Here is an 18,724-nt window from a genome sequence, read left to right as displayed (position 1 = left end):
ACTGAAGCTGCTGGCTGACTATGGTGAGCAGAGGGGACACTTTCACAGGGCTCCTGTGTCAGGGTCACTGTAGAACTGCCGGCCAGGTGCCAAGGACAGCAGCTGGAGTGGGGGGGGGGGCAGGACAGGCCGAAGGTGGCTGTGAGGACAGAGGGAATGTGTCTTGGGCCTGTGTGCTGACCCTAAGGCCAGGCAGGCATCTGGCCACAGCAGCAGCTGTGAGGACTGGGTGGCCCATAGTCAGCCCCGAGGTCAGCCCTGTCCCCTGGCCCCAGGGAGGCTGAGGAGCCGGGGGTTTCTCAGCCAGGGTGTGGGTGACTCCTCAGGCCTGAGGTGGGGGCTGCCCTCAGGGCCCAGAGCTCTGCTGTGGGGACAGTGTCTCCACAGCCCCCTACAAAGTCCCTGCCCTGGACTGGGGGGCTGGGGGCTGCCCGGGGTGGGAACAGAAGAAGGGCAGCCAGGGGGCCGGGTGGTAGTGCAGTGGGTTATGCACACGTGGCGCAAAGTGCAAGGACCAGCTCAAAGATCCCGGTTTGAGCCCCCGGCTCCCCACCTGCAGGGGAGTCACTTCACAAGCGGTGAAGCAGGTCTGCAGGTGTCTGTCTTTCTCTCCCCCTCTGTCTTCCCCACCTCTCTCCATTTCTCTGTCCTATCCAACAACAGCAGCAGCAATAACAATAATGACAATAAATAAAAAGGGCAACAAAAGGGAAAAAATAGCCTCCAGGAGCACAGGAATAGTGGATTTGTACTGCAGGCACCAAGCCCAGGCAATAACCCTGGAGGGTAATAAAAAAGAAGGGCAGCCACTGAGGGGATCCTGGGGTGCCAGCTCTGTAAGGGGGGGCAAGTGAGTGCAGAGGGGTGGGAATGGATGCGGGGGAGAGATGTAATCAATGGAGGGAGGGGGGACAGAGGGGAACACAGAGAGAAGACAGAGAAGGAAAGAGACGGGGATGGGGGGAGAGACACAGAAGGCGGGCTGGGTGGTGGTGCACCTGGTTGAGCACATGTATTATACTGCTCAAGGACCCAGGTTCAAGCCCCTGGTCCCTACCTGCTGGGGGAAAGCTTCACAAGTGGTGAAGCAGGGCTTCAGGCATCTCTCTTGTCTCTCTATCACCACCTCCCCCCTCAATTTCTGTCTCTATCCAATAAATAAAGATAATAAAAATCATTAAAAGAAAAAAGAGGAAAAGGGACATTCTGTCTTGTCTATTCAGGTAAGAGGAGCCCCTGTGCATGCCTGGCCTGGGTGCTTTGTGTGACTGGACTTGCACCCGGCCAGCTGAGTGGGCTGGGGTGGCAGAAGGGCTAGGCTCTGGAGGCCAGGGCAGGTGGCTTTCCTCTGACCCAGTCCCAAACCAGGCTCAACCTGATGCTGTTGACTGGCTATGGAAGAAGGGCAAACGCTAGAAGAAGAAGAAGGGGCCTGGGGACGGACTCAGCGAGGGGACACTGAGCCCCCTTGGTCCTGTCTGCTGGGGTCAGGTCTGACACCTGGGCAGGTGAGATAGTTCACCTGGGAGGGGGCCTGCTTGGCCTGCGTGCAACACAGGCAGAGCCCCCGGGTCACCACAAGGGGGCACCGTGGCCCTGAAGGGAGCTTTATATCTTTGTCTCTCTCATCTCAGGCAGATCTATCTGGAGCACTGGGGGGGGGGGGGGGGGGTTGTGGGAGAGGGGTGGTGAAGCCAGAAACCTCTCTTGGTTCTGCATCAGCCAGACCCCTGTTCTCCCAGACCCAAGAGCCCCCTGAATGTAAGTCCTGCACTCCACTTACTGAGTGACCCAGGCAGGGGCAGACAAGCTGGTTTTTGTTTTTCCCCTCAGGCTGCCTTTTGTTTGTGACTGAGGGTGTTTGGAGGCTGCAGACTCACCCAGCAGGGTGCCACACCCCATCCAGAGGCACCACCTCCCCTCACTCCAGGGCTGGGAGAAGCCACTGAGGGGAGTGATCTGTGGGCTCACGTGGCCTGTCCTGGTTGTCCGCTCCTGGGGAGGCGTAAGTTCGGGGGCAAAGGTTCTGAGCTGGGGGCAGGGCAATCAGTGCGGGGAAAGGCCACCCTCTCAAGCGCCTTTGGGGCCTGCTGAGCCCAAGCCTGAGATGCCATGAGGACACCTTTCATGACTCCTAACATGCTGCAGGCCCCAGGGTGACACCTCCAACAGAGCAAAGGCCTGGCCTATGGGGACTCTGCCTGTGGTGGTGGTGGTGGGGTGGACTGCTCTCTCCTGTGAAACAAACAAGACTTAAAAAAAAAACTCACAGGGGACAAAGGCACACACTCAGGGCCAGAGGAGGTTGGCTGACCAGAGGCCCTGGGCTTAGACTCCCAGTGGGGTCTGGCAGGAAGGTGCAATGAGACCATTGTACTGCTAGTGAAAGTGGTCCTTGGGGACACCGCCGGCAGACAGGGTTGTGTCTCCTTGCTGCTGCCCCAGCCCCGGGAACTGCCAGGCCAGGCCTGTGCCCTGTGGTCAGGGAGCGGCTGCTTTTGGGCCAGCACCCAGACTTTGCCAAGAACAGCCTCCCGGCAGTGCCCAGGCTGGAGGGGAGGGGCCGAGTGCCCGCTGGCCGCAGGGACAAAGGCCCGGCAGGGGCAGGAGAGGCTCCATGGTGGGCCTGGCCCCTTCCCGCAAAGCCATGGGTGGTGGAGCTATGCTGAGGTGTCTCTCCTCTCTCTTCCTACCCCTTTTCCTCTCCCTTCTCTTTTTCTTCCCCTCTGCCACCCCCCCCCTTAGAAACTAAAACAGGTGGGAGACCACTTGGAGCTTGTGTGTTTGAGCTGGAATTAAAATAAACAGGCTGGAGCCAGATGCCAGACTCCCTGGACAGAGCAGCCCCTGACCCCAGGCTGGAAGCCGCAGGTGGGTGGCTGGTTGAGAAGTCCGTCCCGTCCCCGTCCCCCCCCCCTCCCCCCCCCCCCCCCCCCCCCCCCCCGGGCAGGGCAGGACTGAACAGCAGCAACCTGGATAAGCCCGGAGTCAGCAGGCCGGTCAGGGGAGGCATAGGTCAGAGGGCTGAGGTCAGAGGCCAGGGACTTCCAGGTAGCCAGCCCAGGGACAGGACTCCCCTGCCATGTGCAGGATGGTGGGTGGGGGGTGGTCAGAGCTGGCTTTGGAGGCAGCACCCATGAGGGGTGCACTGAGACCATGTGTGACAGTACTGGGAACCCAGCTCCAGGTGATGGCAATGGGGCGGGATCACCCAGTGGGTGGGGCGGGTGCACCTTCCTCCTTGGGGGAGGGGGGGAAATGGTGGGCGTGGCTTGGCGGCAAAGGGAGGCTGCACCCTTGGGTGCTAAGATCCCTGAGGGTGAGGGCGGTGCCTGACTAGAAGGCGGGGTTGAGCCAAGCCTGTTGGGGGGGGCTGCAACCCAAGGTCCCTCTGATTGGCAGCCCAGCACCCATAGGCCCAGCTGGAGCCCTGGGGTGGGGGAGGGCCCCGGGGTGGGGGGGGTGGGTGAGTCAGCAGCCAACGGCCTCCAGGCACTGAGTCACTGGCCACAAGCCTGTCACTCTCATCCCCACCAGCCCCCACCGCCCCAGCTCTGCGGAAGTGGGGGTGGGGGAAGTGGGGGGGATGCAGAACCCCTAGTCTCTGGAGGCCTCAGGGACAGAAAAAAAAAAAGAGACCAGAGGTAAACACACACACACACACACACACACACACTTGATTTCCACTTCCTCAAATTTCCCCTTTTCAGCTGAGAAGCTCTGAAAATGGAGAAATGCAGAGGGCAGCTGGGGGTGGAGGGAGACAGGGAGAGAGAGAGAGACTGAGAGACAGGGAGGGGGAGGAAGAGAGAGGGAGATGGTAGTCCTCGGTGACAGACTTAAGGCCCTGTGACCTAGGGCATAACCCCCCCCCCCCCCCCCGCCCCTGTCACCTGTAAGACTGACACAAGTCCTGTTGTGTTGCTGGGGACACAGCCCCCCCAACCCCCATCCTCCTGCTTCCTCTTTTGGACAAGTTTCTCCTCAAAGAGGAAGCAGCCCCCACCTTCGGCTCAGGCTCCCCTCTTCCAGACAGTGGGGGCCACCCCAGACACACAGAGGGGAGGGGGTGACACCCAGACATGGAGAAGGGGTGAGGGGTATAGTGGGCCCATAGCCTGGAGACTCAATAAGGGGGAGCAGTGACCACCTGGGTGGGGCCTGGTCTCCATTTACTTGGGAGGGAGCTGTGGACAGCCTCTGGTCTGGGGGCCAGTTCCCTCAGAGCTCCAGTATTCTCCAGCCTCCCCTCCTCAGGCACTTCACCCCTGCCCCCTTGGGCCCTCCTAGCCCCTCAAATCCCCCCTCCCATCAGATCCCCCATCCCCTCAAGTCCCTGTCCCCTTAGCCCCCCCCATCTCCTTAGGCCCCCAGCCCCCACCCTGTTCCCTCAGGCCCCCTATGCCCTTAGCTCCCTCCTCCCCTCCAGGACCCCCAACCTCTCCAGCCCCCACTCCAGGCCTCTGGAGCTACCAGCTGCCCACCCCAGTCCTCCTGAGCCCCCTCACTGGGCACACTGTCCCATGTGGTTGGACAGGCCCCAGCCCAACGGGCACAGCCTGTCCTGGGCATCCCTCCTGTGACAGCCAATGTCCTTGCAGGGGACAGGACGCTGAGGGTTGGGCTCTGGGCTCCCAGTGAGGACAGCTACGTCCTATCCTTGTGGCAGCTGGGCCTGAAGAGTGTGACAGTGACACTGGGCGCATCAGGGAGCAAGGACGCAAAGCAAGGGACACATGTCCACTGAGCAAGGACACGCACGTCCACAGAAGACAGGACACATCCACGGAGCAGGGAGAGCCAGGGCTGTGCTCAGAGCCTTCTGGAAAATTCTATTCACAGCTACCCCAGCCCGGGGAGCCTTCGAGGCCTCGGTCTGGCTCCTCCCTGCCTGGGGGATCCCCCCTGCCTGGCACGCCTGGCACACAAGCCCTGGGCATCCTCTAGGCGGTGACCTACCTTGAGGCAGCTCGGGGACGGCGGGGGTCTGCTCCAGGCAGGGCTGGGCAGGGGGGCCGGCTGTGGGCCCCACGGCTCTGGGGTGGGCCACCCTGCACGAGGTTCCCGGTAGGGGACGCCCCATGCTGACAGGCTTTGAGGAGGGCCTTGCCCCAGGGGCCACTCAGAAGGGCCTCCCCAGCCACCCCCGCCCCCCAGCCTCCCCCCCGGAACCCCGTCTCCTTGGGGACGGCAGCTATGGCGAGGCTCGCTCGCACCCTGGGATCTCGGGGGGCAGCCCAGCGTGGCGGCTGACCCCAGGCAGCGGGGTGGGGCCCCCGGATGCCATCCTGGGGCCCCGCTCGTGAGGTCACAATGGCCCTTCCAACAGTACCCAGGGGCCCCCCTGGCAGGGACAGACAACTCCTCAGTCGCTAGACCCCAGCTGGCCGCCATCTCAGAGGTTGGCCAGGCCTGGAGTAGTCAGCCCAGCTCATGGCCATTGTCAGGTGCTGCCTCCTCTAGGAAGCCCTTCCAGACCCTCCTGGCAGACCCGGCTGGCTCATCCCTCAGCTGTAACCTTCATGTCTTCTTCCCAAGTCCACAGATAGGTAGATGGGGGGTGACAGTGGACGCCAGACTGTGGGCAGTGCAGACGATCAGCACAGCTCCAATTAAGTGCCCACCCCTGGCCCCGCTGGCCTCCATCCCTGGAGCCCCTGTACTGTGGGGGCCGCAGCATAAGACCTTCTCCCCAGGGGGATATAGCCAGCACCCCAGCCAGCACTGCCAAGTGACCATGGGCTCCGGGCCGAGAGGCATGGCCACCGGACCTGGGCTGCATAGCCAGACCTCAACCATGACTCCGTGACCTTTGACACCAGGAGGCCCCCTTCACCTGGCATGGGGGGACTGAGGCCTAAGGGAGGAAGGTCATTTGGCCAAGTGGCCAGCTCTTGGCCCAGGATGCAGCAGGGGTCCTCAGAGGTTCAGGACATTCCAGGTAATTCTGGGTCCTGCCAGACATCCACTCCAGGTAGACTCCCAGGCCTTTCACATTTAGCTACCAGCAGTCATTCCCCTCACCTGGCCATCAGCCCCCTCCCTGGCCCTCATGCCCCCACCTGGCCATCACGTCCCACCTAGCTGTCACACCCGATCTGGCCATCACCCCCCATCTCAGGGAGCAGTTCTTTCTCTGCTTCCCAACTCTGGTCAAGGGTGTTTCAGAGCCCCCCACACACGTCACATAACCCCCTACCCATGGGCAGGACAACTAGGAAGGAAGGGGCTCCCCTGCAAGCCCTGGCCCATGCTCCTTGGTCACCAGGTTATCTGGTGTTGGCTGTGGTGACCCCGACATCCTACTGATACTGGGGGGATCAGGCCCCTGTTTCTGGTCTATGGACCCCCTGCTAGGAGCCCCCAGCCCAGGTGGGCAGATTACCCACCCCTCTAGAACAGTGCCTGGTTCTGACCACCCCCGGGCCCCCCTGTGAGTCAGCAAAGTGGGTCAGACACCCTATCAGAGCCTCCTCCACCCCACCCTGCTGGAGCTCCCACCAAGCTCTGGCGCTCACCCCTCAGCAGACCCCAGGTGTCCCCCAGAGACCAGTGGGCGCCCAGACCTTCAACAGTCCCTGTGGCGCAGACAGGCAGGGTACTGTTCTGGGGGGGGGGGTCTCTCTCGTCTCTCCCACTCCCCTGTCTCATTCTCAACTCTCTCATAGGAAATAACATTAAAATACTAAAAACAGTGGTTTCTGGCTCCTGCCCACCCCCCCAGTCAAGGCCAAGCTTGTGAAATGTTCTGGGGGTCACCAGCCCAGCCACCCCACTGGGCCAGCACTCCATGGCTCTCATCCCATGTTCACCCCTGCCCTGTCTCTCAAGCAATGCTGGGCACAGGAGGCCTTGGGGGGGGTGTGTGTGTGATTCCTGGACTTCCCAGTCCCCTGGCAGCACCCCTCCAACAGGTGGGGTCCTCCATCCCCCATGAGAACCTGTACTACCTGGCTGCCCAGAGCCCCCCCACTTTAGGTGTGGGGAGACCCAGAGCTCTCAGGTCTGATACACTTTCAGTTTCCACTATGGAGCGAGGCCTCTGAGGTTCCCTAAGGGGGCAGCCCGACCAGCACCCTGACCCTAGCCAGCTGGGGAGGCAGGTGGGACAGAGGCCTGCAGTGGGCTCTCCTGACTGAGGCTCTGAGGGAAAATAATAATGATAGTAATATAATGATGATGGCTGCAAACAGACTCTCCTGACAGAGGCTCTGAGGCCCCAGTCTCAGTCCCCAGGACGGACCATCATCAGCCAGAGCTCAGCTGGGCTTCTCTCTATCATCTATTTCAATTAATTAATTAATTAAATATTACAAAGACTTTTCTGTCTGAGGCTCTTAGGTTTCAGGTTCGATCCCCAGCACCACCATCAACCAGAGCTTTTTAATCTAATTTATGACTATTATTTTATTGTTACCAGGGTTGTCGCTGGGGCTCTGTGCGGGCACAAGTCCACTGCTCCTGGTGACCATTCCTCCTGCCCCCCACCTCCCACCCCACCCCCATTTTTCTTACTCTTTTCACTGAATGGGACAGACAGGGCTTCTGCCTCGAGCCTCCAGGGGCTAGTAGGGTGGTGGGTGCCCAGAGATTACACCCAGGCAGAGCGGGGGCTTTGAGTACCTGGGGAGAGTTCTGGCCACCTGCCTGCAGATGCAATCCCCACAGCACTGCCTAGTGGCCAGGACCGCTCAGATTCTGCCTCAGTGAGGAACCCCCCACAGGGCTCCCACCTACAGGGTCACCCTGAGGACACCCCATGCTCACAAAGAGGCAGGACACCGAGGCCACACAGCCAAGAGTGGCTGAGGGGTTCTGAGAGGGGGGCCCACAGGAGACCCTGGGTGGTATCTGTGCCCATCAAGGCCTGGGGGATCCCCCTAAGGGGGGAGTGAGTGGAAGAGAGGAGGCTGGCAGCTCAGGGGAAGGGGACAGCTTCCCTCTTCCACTCTTCCAAATGGGGGGGTGCTGACCCAGTGACACACACTGACTGCATCTGGGGACTTCCAGCTGCCCGGGTACTCTCAGGGGGAGCTGGGCGCACCTCAGTGCAGTCATGGAGGTACATTCTCCCGTACGAGCTGTCTCCAGGCCGTCAGCCTTACCTGGGTTGCCCCTGAGATACTCATAGCCATCCCACAGCAGCCAGAAGGGACCCCCCAGTGGGTGGCTCCCCAACCGCCCCACCTGTAAAGTAGGGGTCGGACCCCCTAGCCCCCACAAACTGCCCCCGATGCTGCAGCCCAGGACCTCAGGGACACACCAGCACTGCTGCCTCCTTCCTGGGCCTGGGAGGGGGGTCTGGGAGCCCCAGCAGGTACGGGGGAGAGACACCAGAGGCCCAGGTTCATCCCCAACACCACACAGGTGTCTTTCATCCATCCTCTCTACAGATCACGGGGCTGAGTGCACGTGTTACAGTGCACAAGGACCCGGGTTCAAGTCCTTGCTTCCCACCTGCAGGGGGTACATTCACAAGTAGTGTAGCAGGGCTGCTGGTGTGTGTCTGCCTCTGTGTCTCTCTTTCTCTCTTTCCCTATCTCTCCGACCTTGCCAGTTTCTCGGTCCTGTCAGAAAGGAAGAAGGAGGGAGGGGCCAGGTGGCGGCACATTTGGCTGAAGCACACACATCACAGCGCACAAGGACTCGAGTCCTCACCTACAGGAGAAAAGCTTCAACGTGGTGGGGCAGGGCTGCAAGTGTCTCTCTGTCTCCCTCACTCACTATCTCCCACTCCTTCAACTCCTATCTCTGTCCATTAATTAATTAACTAAAAAAAGAAGGAAGGAAGGAAAGAAGGAGGCTCTGGTGGTGGCATAGCCACTTAAGTGAACATGTTACCAGGCACAAGGACTAAGGTTTGAGCCCAGGTCCCCACCAGTAGGGTGGCCGCTTCCTGAGTGGTGAAGCAGGGCTGCAGGCCTCTTACCCCCTTTCTCTCCACTTATAGAGAGAAGTAAATGGCCTAAGAACACAGCAGAGAGCCTGGGTCGTGAGAGCCCACTGCAGCACGTGGCCCGTGGGGAGCTGAAGTGTGTGCAGAAGTCTCCAGGTGAGGGGGGCGTGCCCCAGCCAGGCTGGGTAGACCTGGAAGATGGGGGTGCAGCTCAGCCCTGGAGGGCCCCCAGCCTGGGTCTGCGGGAACTCTCTGGTCTCTGGAAGCCTGGGGTGTGGGGTGAGACCCTAATGGGAATGTTCTGTGGGGACTTGGTCCTGTTCCTGGGGCTCCTGGGGTTGGGGGGGGTGAGGGAAGTGGGGTGTCCTTTCTTATGCTAATGTGCAGAACTCACATTAGCTGGCTGCCAGGAGAACAGGAGGCTGGTGCTCAGGGTTCCACCCCCATACCTCCAGGGTGCAGCGAGGCAGCGGACCCAGGGAAGAGGGCAGAGGACGGGCCCCAAGGATAAGGGGAGGAAAGAGAGTAAATGAAGAGGAAAAAAAGTTTTGTGGACCAGGAAGTGGCTGAAGCACTGGTCTGGAGAGCAGGGGGTCCATGCTTGCACTGGAGGGATGCTCTGGTCCTCTGGTCCGTCCTCCCTCCCTCCCTCTTTCCCTCTGCTTTGCTCCTTGACAAACTCACATCGATTTTAAAACTTGTCTTTTCCTTGCAGCTCCTGCTCCTGCTCGGTGCCCCTTGAGGTCTGTCCCCAGACAGAAAGGGAAGCCACATCCACGGGGCCATCTCTGCACCTAGGCTGGGGTCTCCCATGGGTGGGGGGGGTCAGGCTGTGTGGCAGTGCAGAAATGGCACCTGTGTTCCACCCCCTGAGCAGCCTGAGGAACCTGGACCCCAGAGTCCAGGGCGGTGAGGAGCCAGGACCTGGAGCCACAAAAGGCACCTGCTGGCCCAGGCCCACCCAGCTCAGGGCTTGAGCCCATTTCCTCTCCCTCCAGGGCCTGGAAGTTCTGCTCCTCAGACCCAAAGTGGGTCCCCAGGGAGGGGGTGCTGGCTGGAGCCACGTCTGGGGGCTCCACGCCGGACAGGGCCCACAGCACCAGCTCCACCAGGCTGTGAGCCGCCCTCAGACGCTCTGACTCAAGCTGTGGATGGTGTTTGACCACAGGTGAAAACAGAAAGAAAAAGCCAGATAGAGGCTCACAGCACAGCCTTTACTAACAGCTGCAGGCGGCCAGGCTCCCACCGCCAGGGGACTAATTAATGCCAAACGATGAACTCAAACACATCAGCGCTGATCACAACAGAGAGAGGGAGAGGAACAGGGAGAAAGAGAGAAAGAGAAGGGAAGAGAGAGAGAGATGGAGAGTGAGAGGAAGGGAAAAAGAGGGAGAGAGACTGAACACTTGCTCAGAGAAGATCAGCCACCCACACGGACGGAACCCCCATACACAAATGGGACCCTCCATATGGACAAAAACCTAACATATAACCCAGGACCCCACACACGGCCCAGGACCCCAGTGGGCAGAGAGCTGGGTGACCCACAGCCTCAGGCACTGAGGCCTCTGGGATGTTTCATTTCCTGTTCACATCTTTGCTGCCCCCCCCTGAAAATAAATCTTGAAAAACTAGAAACCAGCCAGCACTGGGGTAACCCCAGGGTGTGGCAGGGAGCTGTGGGGGGGGGTCTCTGCCTCCACAAGGTAAGAAGGGAGGAAGGGTTGGCAGGAGCTGAGCCAGGAAGCCAGGACTGGGATGGGGACAGGACAGGGAAGGGGATGGGGGGACAGGGGTTAGGGAGATGGGGGCTACCTACAGGGGCTACGGGGGTGGGGACAGGGACAGGGGTTAGGGGGATGGAGACAGAGATGGGGGACAGAGATGGGGGACAGGGATAGGGATGGGGGGGCAGAGACAGGGAGATGACAACCAGAGAGCATTTACTGAGAGGAGAAGAGAGGCCCTGCTCCTGTGGGCACTTGCCCTAGGCCCTGGGTTCCAGCCCCGGCATGAGCAGGAACTGATGGGGCTTTGGCTGCATCAATTGGAGAAGAGGAAGAGGAACCAGTGAGAAAAAGTAAAGACCTTGCCCAATACCAGGGGGCCAGTGTCATGTGCCATAGCCTGCGTCAAGCTGCACCTCAAGCCTGCAGCCCAGGCTCCCCCCCAGCCTAGGGGTAGAGGAGGGTGCTCCAGGCCCCTGCCCATGTGCAGGGCGCCCATCTGTCCCTCTAGTGGCCTGGGTGCTCTGCTGGGCAGGGAGGCCTCGGTGGGGGAGGCGGGATGTGTCCCCTGCTGTCACCACACCACACTGCCCATGTTAGCTTCCTCAGACATAGATACAGAAACAAGAGACATAGAGAGAGACAGAGACACACACACACAGAGACAGACAGTGCGGCGAGCCCGGTGCAGGGTACCCTCTTCGTGAGTTACCTTACCACCCAGCGGGCAACATCTCTTAGCTCTGTTTGGGAGTTCTGGGGGGTTGAACCCAGAGCCACCTCCAGCAGAACCCAGGCTCTGCATCTGCCCAGCTGCTCCTCTATGGCCTGCAGCCAGGACTGGGACCCAGGCTAAATGTCCAGCACTCTGCCAGGACCTGCTTTGTGTCCTCTCTGTCCAATGGTCACTGCCGCTCTGTCCAAGGTGCCTTCCCTCCCAATACCAAAGCCCAGTCCGGAAAATGAAACCGAAGAGGGATGCCTGGAGGGGATGTGCAAGGGCCTGAGGACAAAGCTGCTTCTGGGGCAGAACAGGCACCTCAGGTGCTGAGAGGTCACACCCGTATCTGCTATGAAGCCACCCGCAGGGCAGGGCCAGACCTGCAGTACAAGACTCTCACATCCCAGCTGGCGGCTGGCTACTCATTAACAGGAGTGGCTGGGACTTACCTGGGGGTGGGTGTCAGGGGACCAGGGTCCAGCCCTGCCCAGAGGCCTCTGCTCCCGTCTGTGTAGCGGATGCTCGCTTGCCTGTGTGTCCCCCACCAGCACTTGCGCGCTGTCCTGCCTCCCACCAGCAGGGGCTCAGCCTACAGCCCTGGGATCCACTCTGGCACTGCGTGACGGCAGCCAAGGCAGAAAATGGACCCATAGAACATGGGTGGTGTGCTGTCTCTCCCACCTCCAGCCCCAGTGAGCACCCAGTGAGCGCCCAGTGAGCGCCAGTAAGCGCCCACGAGTACCCAGTGAGCACCCATAATCATCCATGAACCCAGTCAGTCCAGACTCAGACAAGAAAGCTAGAGCAGCAGCCTGTACTCCTCCTCTGGATGGGCACCTCACAGGGCACCCTCCCTCCGGCTGGAGACCTCATTCTTTCTACTTGCAGAGAAAGGAAGAGAGAAAACAGACGCTGCTCCACATCCATCCCCACAGAGCTCCCCTAGTGCCATCCACAGTGCAGTATATGGTGCCAAGGCTTGAACCCAGGGCCTCACGTGTGGCCAGGCAACTGCTGTCCAGGCTAAGCTACCATCCGGTCCTGGAACAGGATCTTCAGGACACCAAGGCCCTTCAGGGGATCCGGACAGAGACGCAGAAAGGACAGGGATAAGGACAGGGTCAGGGAAGGGCAAGGGCACTGCATCGGGTCAGCAGGGCCCAGGCCTCCTCACAGCCGCTGGCTCAGGTCTGTGGGGAGCGGTGGCCATGAGGATGCGAGGGGACACAGGAAGAACCAGGGCAGCTCATGGTCTATGAGCTTTGTCCTCCGGCTTCCTGGGGACCCCAAACCCTGGGCCACAGCAGCCTGGTGAGGGACGGTCACCTTGACAAGTCAGGCAGGAGGCTGGGGGCAGAGTTCAGCTGGGCAGCTGGCAGAGCCTGGCCCCGGGGACGATGGCACCTTATCTTGGAGGGACTTTGCTTTAGCTTCACCCTGCAGGCCTGACTGGACGGGTGTCCCCTGAGGGACTGAGACCCCCCCCACGGGCCTGACTGGACAGGCGTTCCCTAAGGTGACCTCCAACAGGCCTGACTGGACGGGCGTCCTCTGAGGGATTAAGACCCCACAGGCCTGACTGTACAAGCATCCCCTGAGGGACTGAGACCCCACAGGTCTGACTGGGTGGTCCCCTGAGAGACTGAGACACCCATGGGCCTGACTGGATGGGTGTCCCCTGAGGGACAGAGACCCCCCCAATGGGCCTGACTGGATGGGCGTCCCCTGAGGGACTAAGACCCCCCCATGGGTCTGACTAGTCGGGTGTCCCCTGAGAGACTGAGACCCCCATGGTTCTGACTAGATGGGCATCCTGAGGGAATGAGACCCCCCCCCATGGGGCTGACTGGGCTTTCCCTGAGGGACTGAGACCCCCCCCCCCACAGGCCTAACTAGACAGGCATCCCCTGAGGGACTGAGACCCCACAGGCCCGGCAACCAAGCTGACACCCCTGTGGATGCTACCCAGGACACCTTGCAAGCCCCTTAGAGTCCAACTATGGCTCTGCAAGTGCAGCCCTGGGCAGGCAGAGCCCACACCATTGGTGAGGCCACGGGGACCACTTCTGCTCCAGGAGCCAGGCTGAGGACAGCGCCCTGGGGTCAGTGGTAAAGGGCCTGGCATAAATCTGTTAGTCATCCCTGGGGCTTGGTGCCGGCATGAGGAATCCACTGCTCTTGGTGGCCATTTTCCCTTCCATTCCATTTGACAGGAGAGAAATTGAGAGAGGAGGAGGAGATAGAGGGAGAGAGAGAGAGAGAGACACCTGCAGACCTGCTTCACCACTGTGAGGCTTCCCCCCTGTGGGTGGGGAGCAGGGGCTCGAACCTGGGTCCTTGAGCATGGTGACATGTGCGTCCTACTGGTTGTAGCCCTGCCTGGCCCCCTACTTCTATTTCTTTTAATTTTTTTATCTTTATTTATTTATTGGATAGAGACAGCCAGAAATTGAGAGGAGGAGGGGAGATAGGGAAAGAAAAGGAGACACCTACCTCCAGACTTGCTTCACCACTCGCAAAGCTTTCCCCCTGCAGGTGGGGGCTGGGGCTTGAACCCAGGTCCTTGTGCACTGTAACATGTGCGTTCAACCAGGTACACCACCACCCAGTACCTCTATATATCTTTTTTTTAACTGTGGAGTTTTTTATTTATTTTTTCCCTTGTTGCCCTTGTTTTTTATTGTTGTTGTCATTATTGATGTCGTCATTAGGACAGAAATGGAGAGAGGAGGGGAAGACAGAGGGGGAGAGAAAGACACCTGCAGACTGGCTTCACCGCTTGTGAGGCAACCCCCCTGCAGGTGGGGAGTCTGGGGCTCGAACCAGGATCCTTAAGCAGGTCCTTACACTATGCACCACCTACGCTTAACCCGCTGCGCTACCACCTGACTCCCCCACTTCTATTTCTTATTGAGCCAAAAGGGCCAGTCAGTCACCGGTGCTTTCCTCAATCTTTCCATTTCCACATCAGAGAGGTGGGGAGAGAAAGGGGGAGAGGCAGAGAGGGGGGGAGGGAGAGAAAAGGGGGAGGGAGAGAAAAGGGAAAGAGGGACATGGGGAGGGAGAGAAAGGGGGAGGAGCAGCTAAAGGAGAGGTGCTCATGGGATGCCACCGTGGGGAGTGCACAGCGTGCCCTCAGCACCTGTTTCCATGCTCAGTGGGCCAAAGCCGGGCCAGGGTCTAGGTGAAGACCCCAGAGCAGCCACAGACCCTCCACCTGGAGGCCATTCCCCTAAACCCCCACCCAGACATTCGAGAGGTTGCGGCCACTTACACTTTGGGAATCCATGTTGGACCCAGAGCCAGAGCAGAGAGGCCGCCTTGTCTTTGTGTGATTCCCACCTGCTGGGGGCCCTAGTCCAGGGTGTGGGGAGAACACGAAAGAACCCAGGTTCGAGGCCCGGCACCACAGGGCAGTGCCATGACTGGCACCAGGAAAGCTCTGTGGAGGTTGGAGCAGGCTGAGCTCTCCCTAAATGCCAGAACGGAAACACAGGGCCCTTGAGGTAGAGGTCCCCCAAAGGAGAGGCCACTGAGTAGGCAGAGAGCTCATGGGCAGCAGGAGGGGACTGTCCCCTGTTGGCCTGGAGCGTCCCCACTGGAGGTGGCACAAGAGAGGACTGGGGTCCAACTGGGCAGTGTCAGCAGCTGCAGCCAGGCAGCAGGGTGGGCCCGGCTGTCACTACACCCCATTGCAACCCACCACATCCCACTGCATCACTGCACCCACTGCATCACTGAACCCCATGATATTACCCTACACCCCCAGAATACAACACTGCACCATTCTGCACCCCACAGCACTCACTGCATCACTGAACCCCATGATATTACCCTGCACCCCCAGAATACAACACTGCACCCTTCTGCACCCCACAGCACTCACTGCATCACTGAACCCCATGATATTACCCTGCACCCCCAGAATACAACACTGCACCCTTCTGCACCCCACAGCACTCACTGCATCACTGAACCCCATGATATTACCCTGCACCCCACAGCATATCACTGCACCACACTGAATCACTGCACATCCACTGCACCACTGAAGTCCATGATATTCCACTGCACCCCACAGCATCACTGCACCCTGTAGCATCACTGCACCCACTGCATCACTACCCCACATTTACCACTGCAGCCCACAGCACCCACTGCACACCACAACGTCTTACTGCACCCCTACCGGGGGCCCTCAGGTGCGCAGGGCTCCCCTGGAGCTGGGACAGTGGCAGCGGGGTGACCATGTGCATGAGTGGAGCCAAGGTGGCTCAGCCATGAGCTTGGGGTCTGTGTGCGTGGGGTCCCGGGTTTGAGTCCTTCCCCATATCTGCCTTCCTTCACTGAGTGGACAGCAGAGGCAGGGTCCTGGGGTTGGGGGTCTAAGGTGCTGGGAGCTGGGGGCCTAGAACCAGGAGGCAGGGGCCCTGCTGGGTAGATGAGTAAACTGAGTCACAGGCCACACTGAGCATGAAGCCATGGAGTATGAGCACTGGGCCAGCCCCATGCTTCCTGGCTCATTGGTGCTCATACTGGTGCCTCTGTCTCTGTGTCTACCACTACCGCCACCACCATCACCACCACCACCATCATCACCACCACCATCATCACCACCACCATCATCACCACCAGCACCATCACCACCATCATCACCACCATCACCATCACCACCATCACCACCACCACCATCACCATCACCACCATCATCACCACCAGCACCATCACCACCATCACCACCAGCACCATCATCACCACCATCATCACCACCACCACCATCATCATCATCATCACCACCACCATCATCACCACCAGCACCATCACCACCATCACCACCATCATCACCACCAGCACCATCATCACCACCATCATCATCATCACCATCACCACCACCATCATCATCATCACCACCATCACCACCACCATCATAATCATCACCACCATCATCACCACCAGCACCATCATCATCACCACCACCATCATCATCACCACCATCATCATCATCATCATCACCACCATCATCACCACCACCACCATCATCACCACCACCATCACCACTATCACCACCACCACCATCACCACCACCACCATCACTGTTATCATCCTCATCACCACCAACATCACCACCACCACCATCATCACCACCACCACAACCATCATCACCACCACCACCACCAGCACTGTTACCATCCTCATCACCTCCACTACCATCATCATCATCACCATCACCACCAGCACTGTTACCATTCTCATCACCACCAACATCACCACCACCACCAACACTATGGAACAGTGGAGATAGGTGTGCAAACTGGAGACCAGACCGTGCCTCCATGTCTGTCTCCCAAGGCCCTGGAGCGCTCACTATGTGTGTGTGGTCTTGCCTGACTTGAGGTGAATTCCTGGGCCCAGGAGATACCTCAGCCAGCAGAACACCTGCCTTCTCAGGCCCAAGGTTCCAGAAAGGGGCACCGTGGCTGGAGCCAGTGCTGGGGTGCCTCTGTCTCTGTGTCTCTCTCAGATTAAGAGACAAAAGGCTGAACAGGGAGTGGCAGAACTGTGCAGGTGCAAAGCCCCAGAACCACAGATGAATAAAGAGGACAGACAATCCCCAGTGCTGGGACCTCATGGGGTGCAGTGAGCCAGAGGCCAGAGCCAGACTCCACAGACAAAAGCTGGTTTTTCAAGGGCTGGTGGATAAGGCACCTGGTAGAGCATACACTTTACCATGTGCAAGGACGAGGGTTTGAACCCCGGACACCACACGGGCCCCCCTTCCCCTTCACAAAAGGAGAGGTGTCTGGAGCTGTGGGGCCTCCTCTCTGCCTCTCACCTCTCTCTAGAAAACGTCATGTAAAGGGGTCACCAAGGGCCTGAAGCCCTAGCAGCTAAAAAGAGGATTATTTCTGTTTTTAAAAAAGAATCACAGGGAGGGGGCTGGGCAGTAGTGCAGTGGGTTAAGTGCGCGTGGTGTGGAGCACAAGGACTGGAGCAAGGACCCCAGTTCAAGCCCCTGGCTCCCCACCTGTAGGGGGGTCGCTTCACAAGTGGTAAAGCGGGTCTGCAGGTGTCTGTCTTTCTCCTTCTCTATCTCCCCCTTCCCTCTTGATTTATAACTGTCTCTATCAAATAAAAGATAATATTGATTTAAAAAAAGAATTATGGGGCTGGGGAGACAGCACAGGGGTCTGCAAAAAGACCCTACTGCCTGAGGCTCAAAGGTCCCATGTTCAATCCCCAGCACCACCATCAGTCAGAGCTGAGCAGGGCTCTCGTGTTTCTGTGTTTTTCTCTCTGTATCTCATTAATGTAAAAGTAAATAAAATACTTAAAAAAAAAAAAGAGTCAAGTGGGGGCTGGCAGAATAGCTCACTGGGACAGTGCACTGCTGTGGCATGTGTGGGAACTGTCCCCAGTACTGTGGTCTCTTCCACTCTCTCTGTTTCTCTGTCTCTCCCCACAGAGATAAGCATCCACTAGCAGTTTCTCACAAAGGTGGCAAATGCCTCTCTCAGGGCCCAGCCTCCTGGCCAGGGAGGAAACAAAAACACACGTCCAACATGCTTCCACAGGACTGGACCAGACATGCACAGCAGCTCCATCACAGCCCCAAGCGGGGTGACCCAGTGTCCTCCGAGGACAGTGGGTGGCAACTCAGGCTCCAGGAGGGGCTGTGACAGGCCTCCACACATAGGAGGACACCAGGTGGGCAAGACAGAGCTCAAGGAGACACACCTGCAGACTCAAACTCAGGGCCCTGGAGGGCAGAGCAGCACCGGGCCATGCGGGAGCTAGTGTCCCGCTCTGCTGGGGACAGTCACCAGGTGGTCACGTCTGTCCAGACCCATGGACTGGACAAGGATCACTGCCTGCTGATTCTACTCATCCTTTTTTAAATGTTTTAAATAGAAATACAGATTCCCAGGTGTGGAGGAGGGGTGGACCTAGGGATCTGGATTCATCATGCCATTCCATGTCTAGCTGAGTCATGGGTTCCCTGTCCCACTATCCCCTGCCTCCCATCCTCCTGGTCCCTGTCTCCCTGTCCCCTCTGCCCCCCGGCCCCCAGTCTTTCTATTGTTCTCCAATCCCCAGCCCATCTCCCCGCTCCCCTATCACCTCTGTCCCGTTCCCCCAGAGCCCCCCCCCATTACCCCCAACCCCCTCCTGCTCCCCCCAGTCTCCCCCCACCACCACCCTCCCAGACCCCAGCTCCTTTCATTGTCCCCTCCCCTCCCTGACCCTGGCTGGGTTTTCACAATCGGTGGTGGAGCCCAAGCTCAAGCTCAAGGGATGGCCTGAACATTCCCTCTGCCCCCCCCCCCCCAACACAGCTCAGCCCCCGAGGAGGATGGCGGGTGGGTGGCCAGGTGGGTGGCC

At 59.2% G+C, this 18,724-nt stretch overlaps 1 protein-coding gene and 1 long non-coding RNA gene across 3 annotated transcripts in view; one reads left to right on the top strand and one right to left on the bottom strand.

The window, feature by feature from the left end:
- The window catches only part of SLC6A6 (solute carrier family 6 member 6), a 43,969-nt gene that overhangs the window by 22,348 nt on the left and 2,897 nt on the right, over nucleotides 1–18,724 (bottom strand). Inside the window, exon 1 of one of the 2 annotated variants that reach the window (XM_060180632.1) lies at nucleotides 4,960–5,031. The exons of the other annotated variant lie outside the window; for it this stretch is intronic. The gene's annotated coding sequence lies outside the window, so the exon portion shown is untranslated. Of the gene's footprint in view, nucleotides 1–4,959; nucleotides 5,032–18,724 lie in introns of those variants that run through there. 2 annotated transcript variants of the gene reach the window in all.
- On the top strand, nucleotides 5,234–11,074 carry LOC132535292 (uncharacterized). Its single transcript, XR_009547074.1, has 3 exons — nucleotides 5,234–5,447; nucleotides 8,951–9,052; nucleotides 9,612–11,074. It is a non-coding gene; the product is annotated as an uncharacterized LOC132535292 (long non-coding RNA).

The sequence above is a fragment of the Erinaceus europaeus genome, chromosome 21 (assembly GCF_950295315.1).
Source record: "Erinaceus europaeus chromosome 21, mEriEur2.1, whole genome shotgun sequence".
In the NCBI taxonomy this organism is placed as follows: domain Eukaryota; kingdom Metazoa; phylum Chordata; class Mammalia; order Eulipotyphla; family Erinaceidae; genus Erinaceus; species Erinaceus europaeus.
The sequence above is the reverse complement of the archived record's forward strand: the minus strand, read 5'-3'. Positions and strand labels throughout refer to the sequence as shown.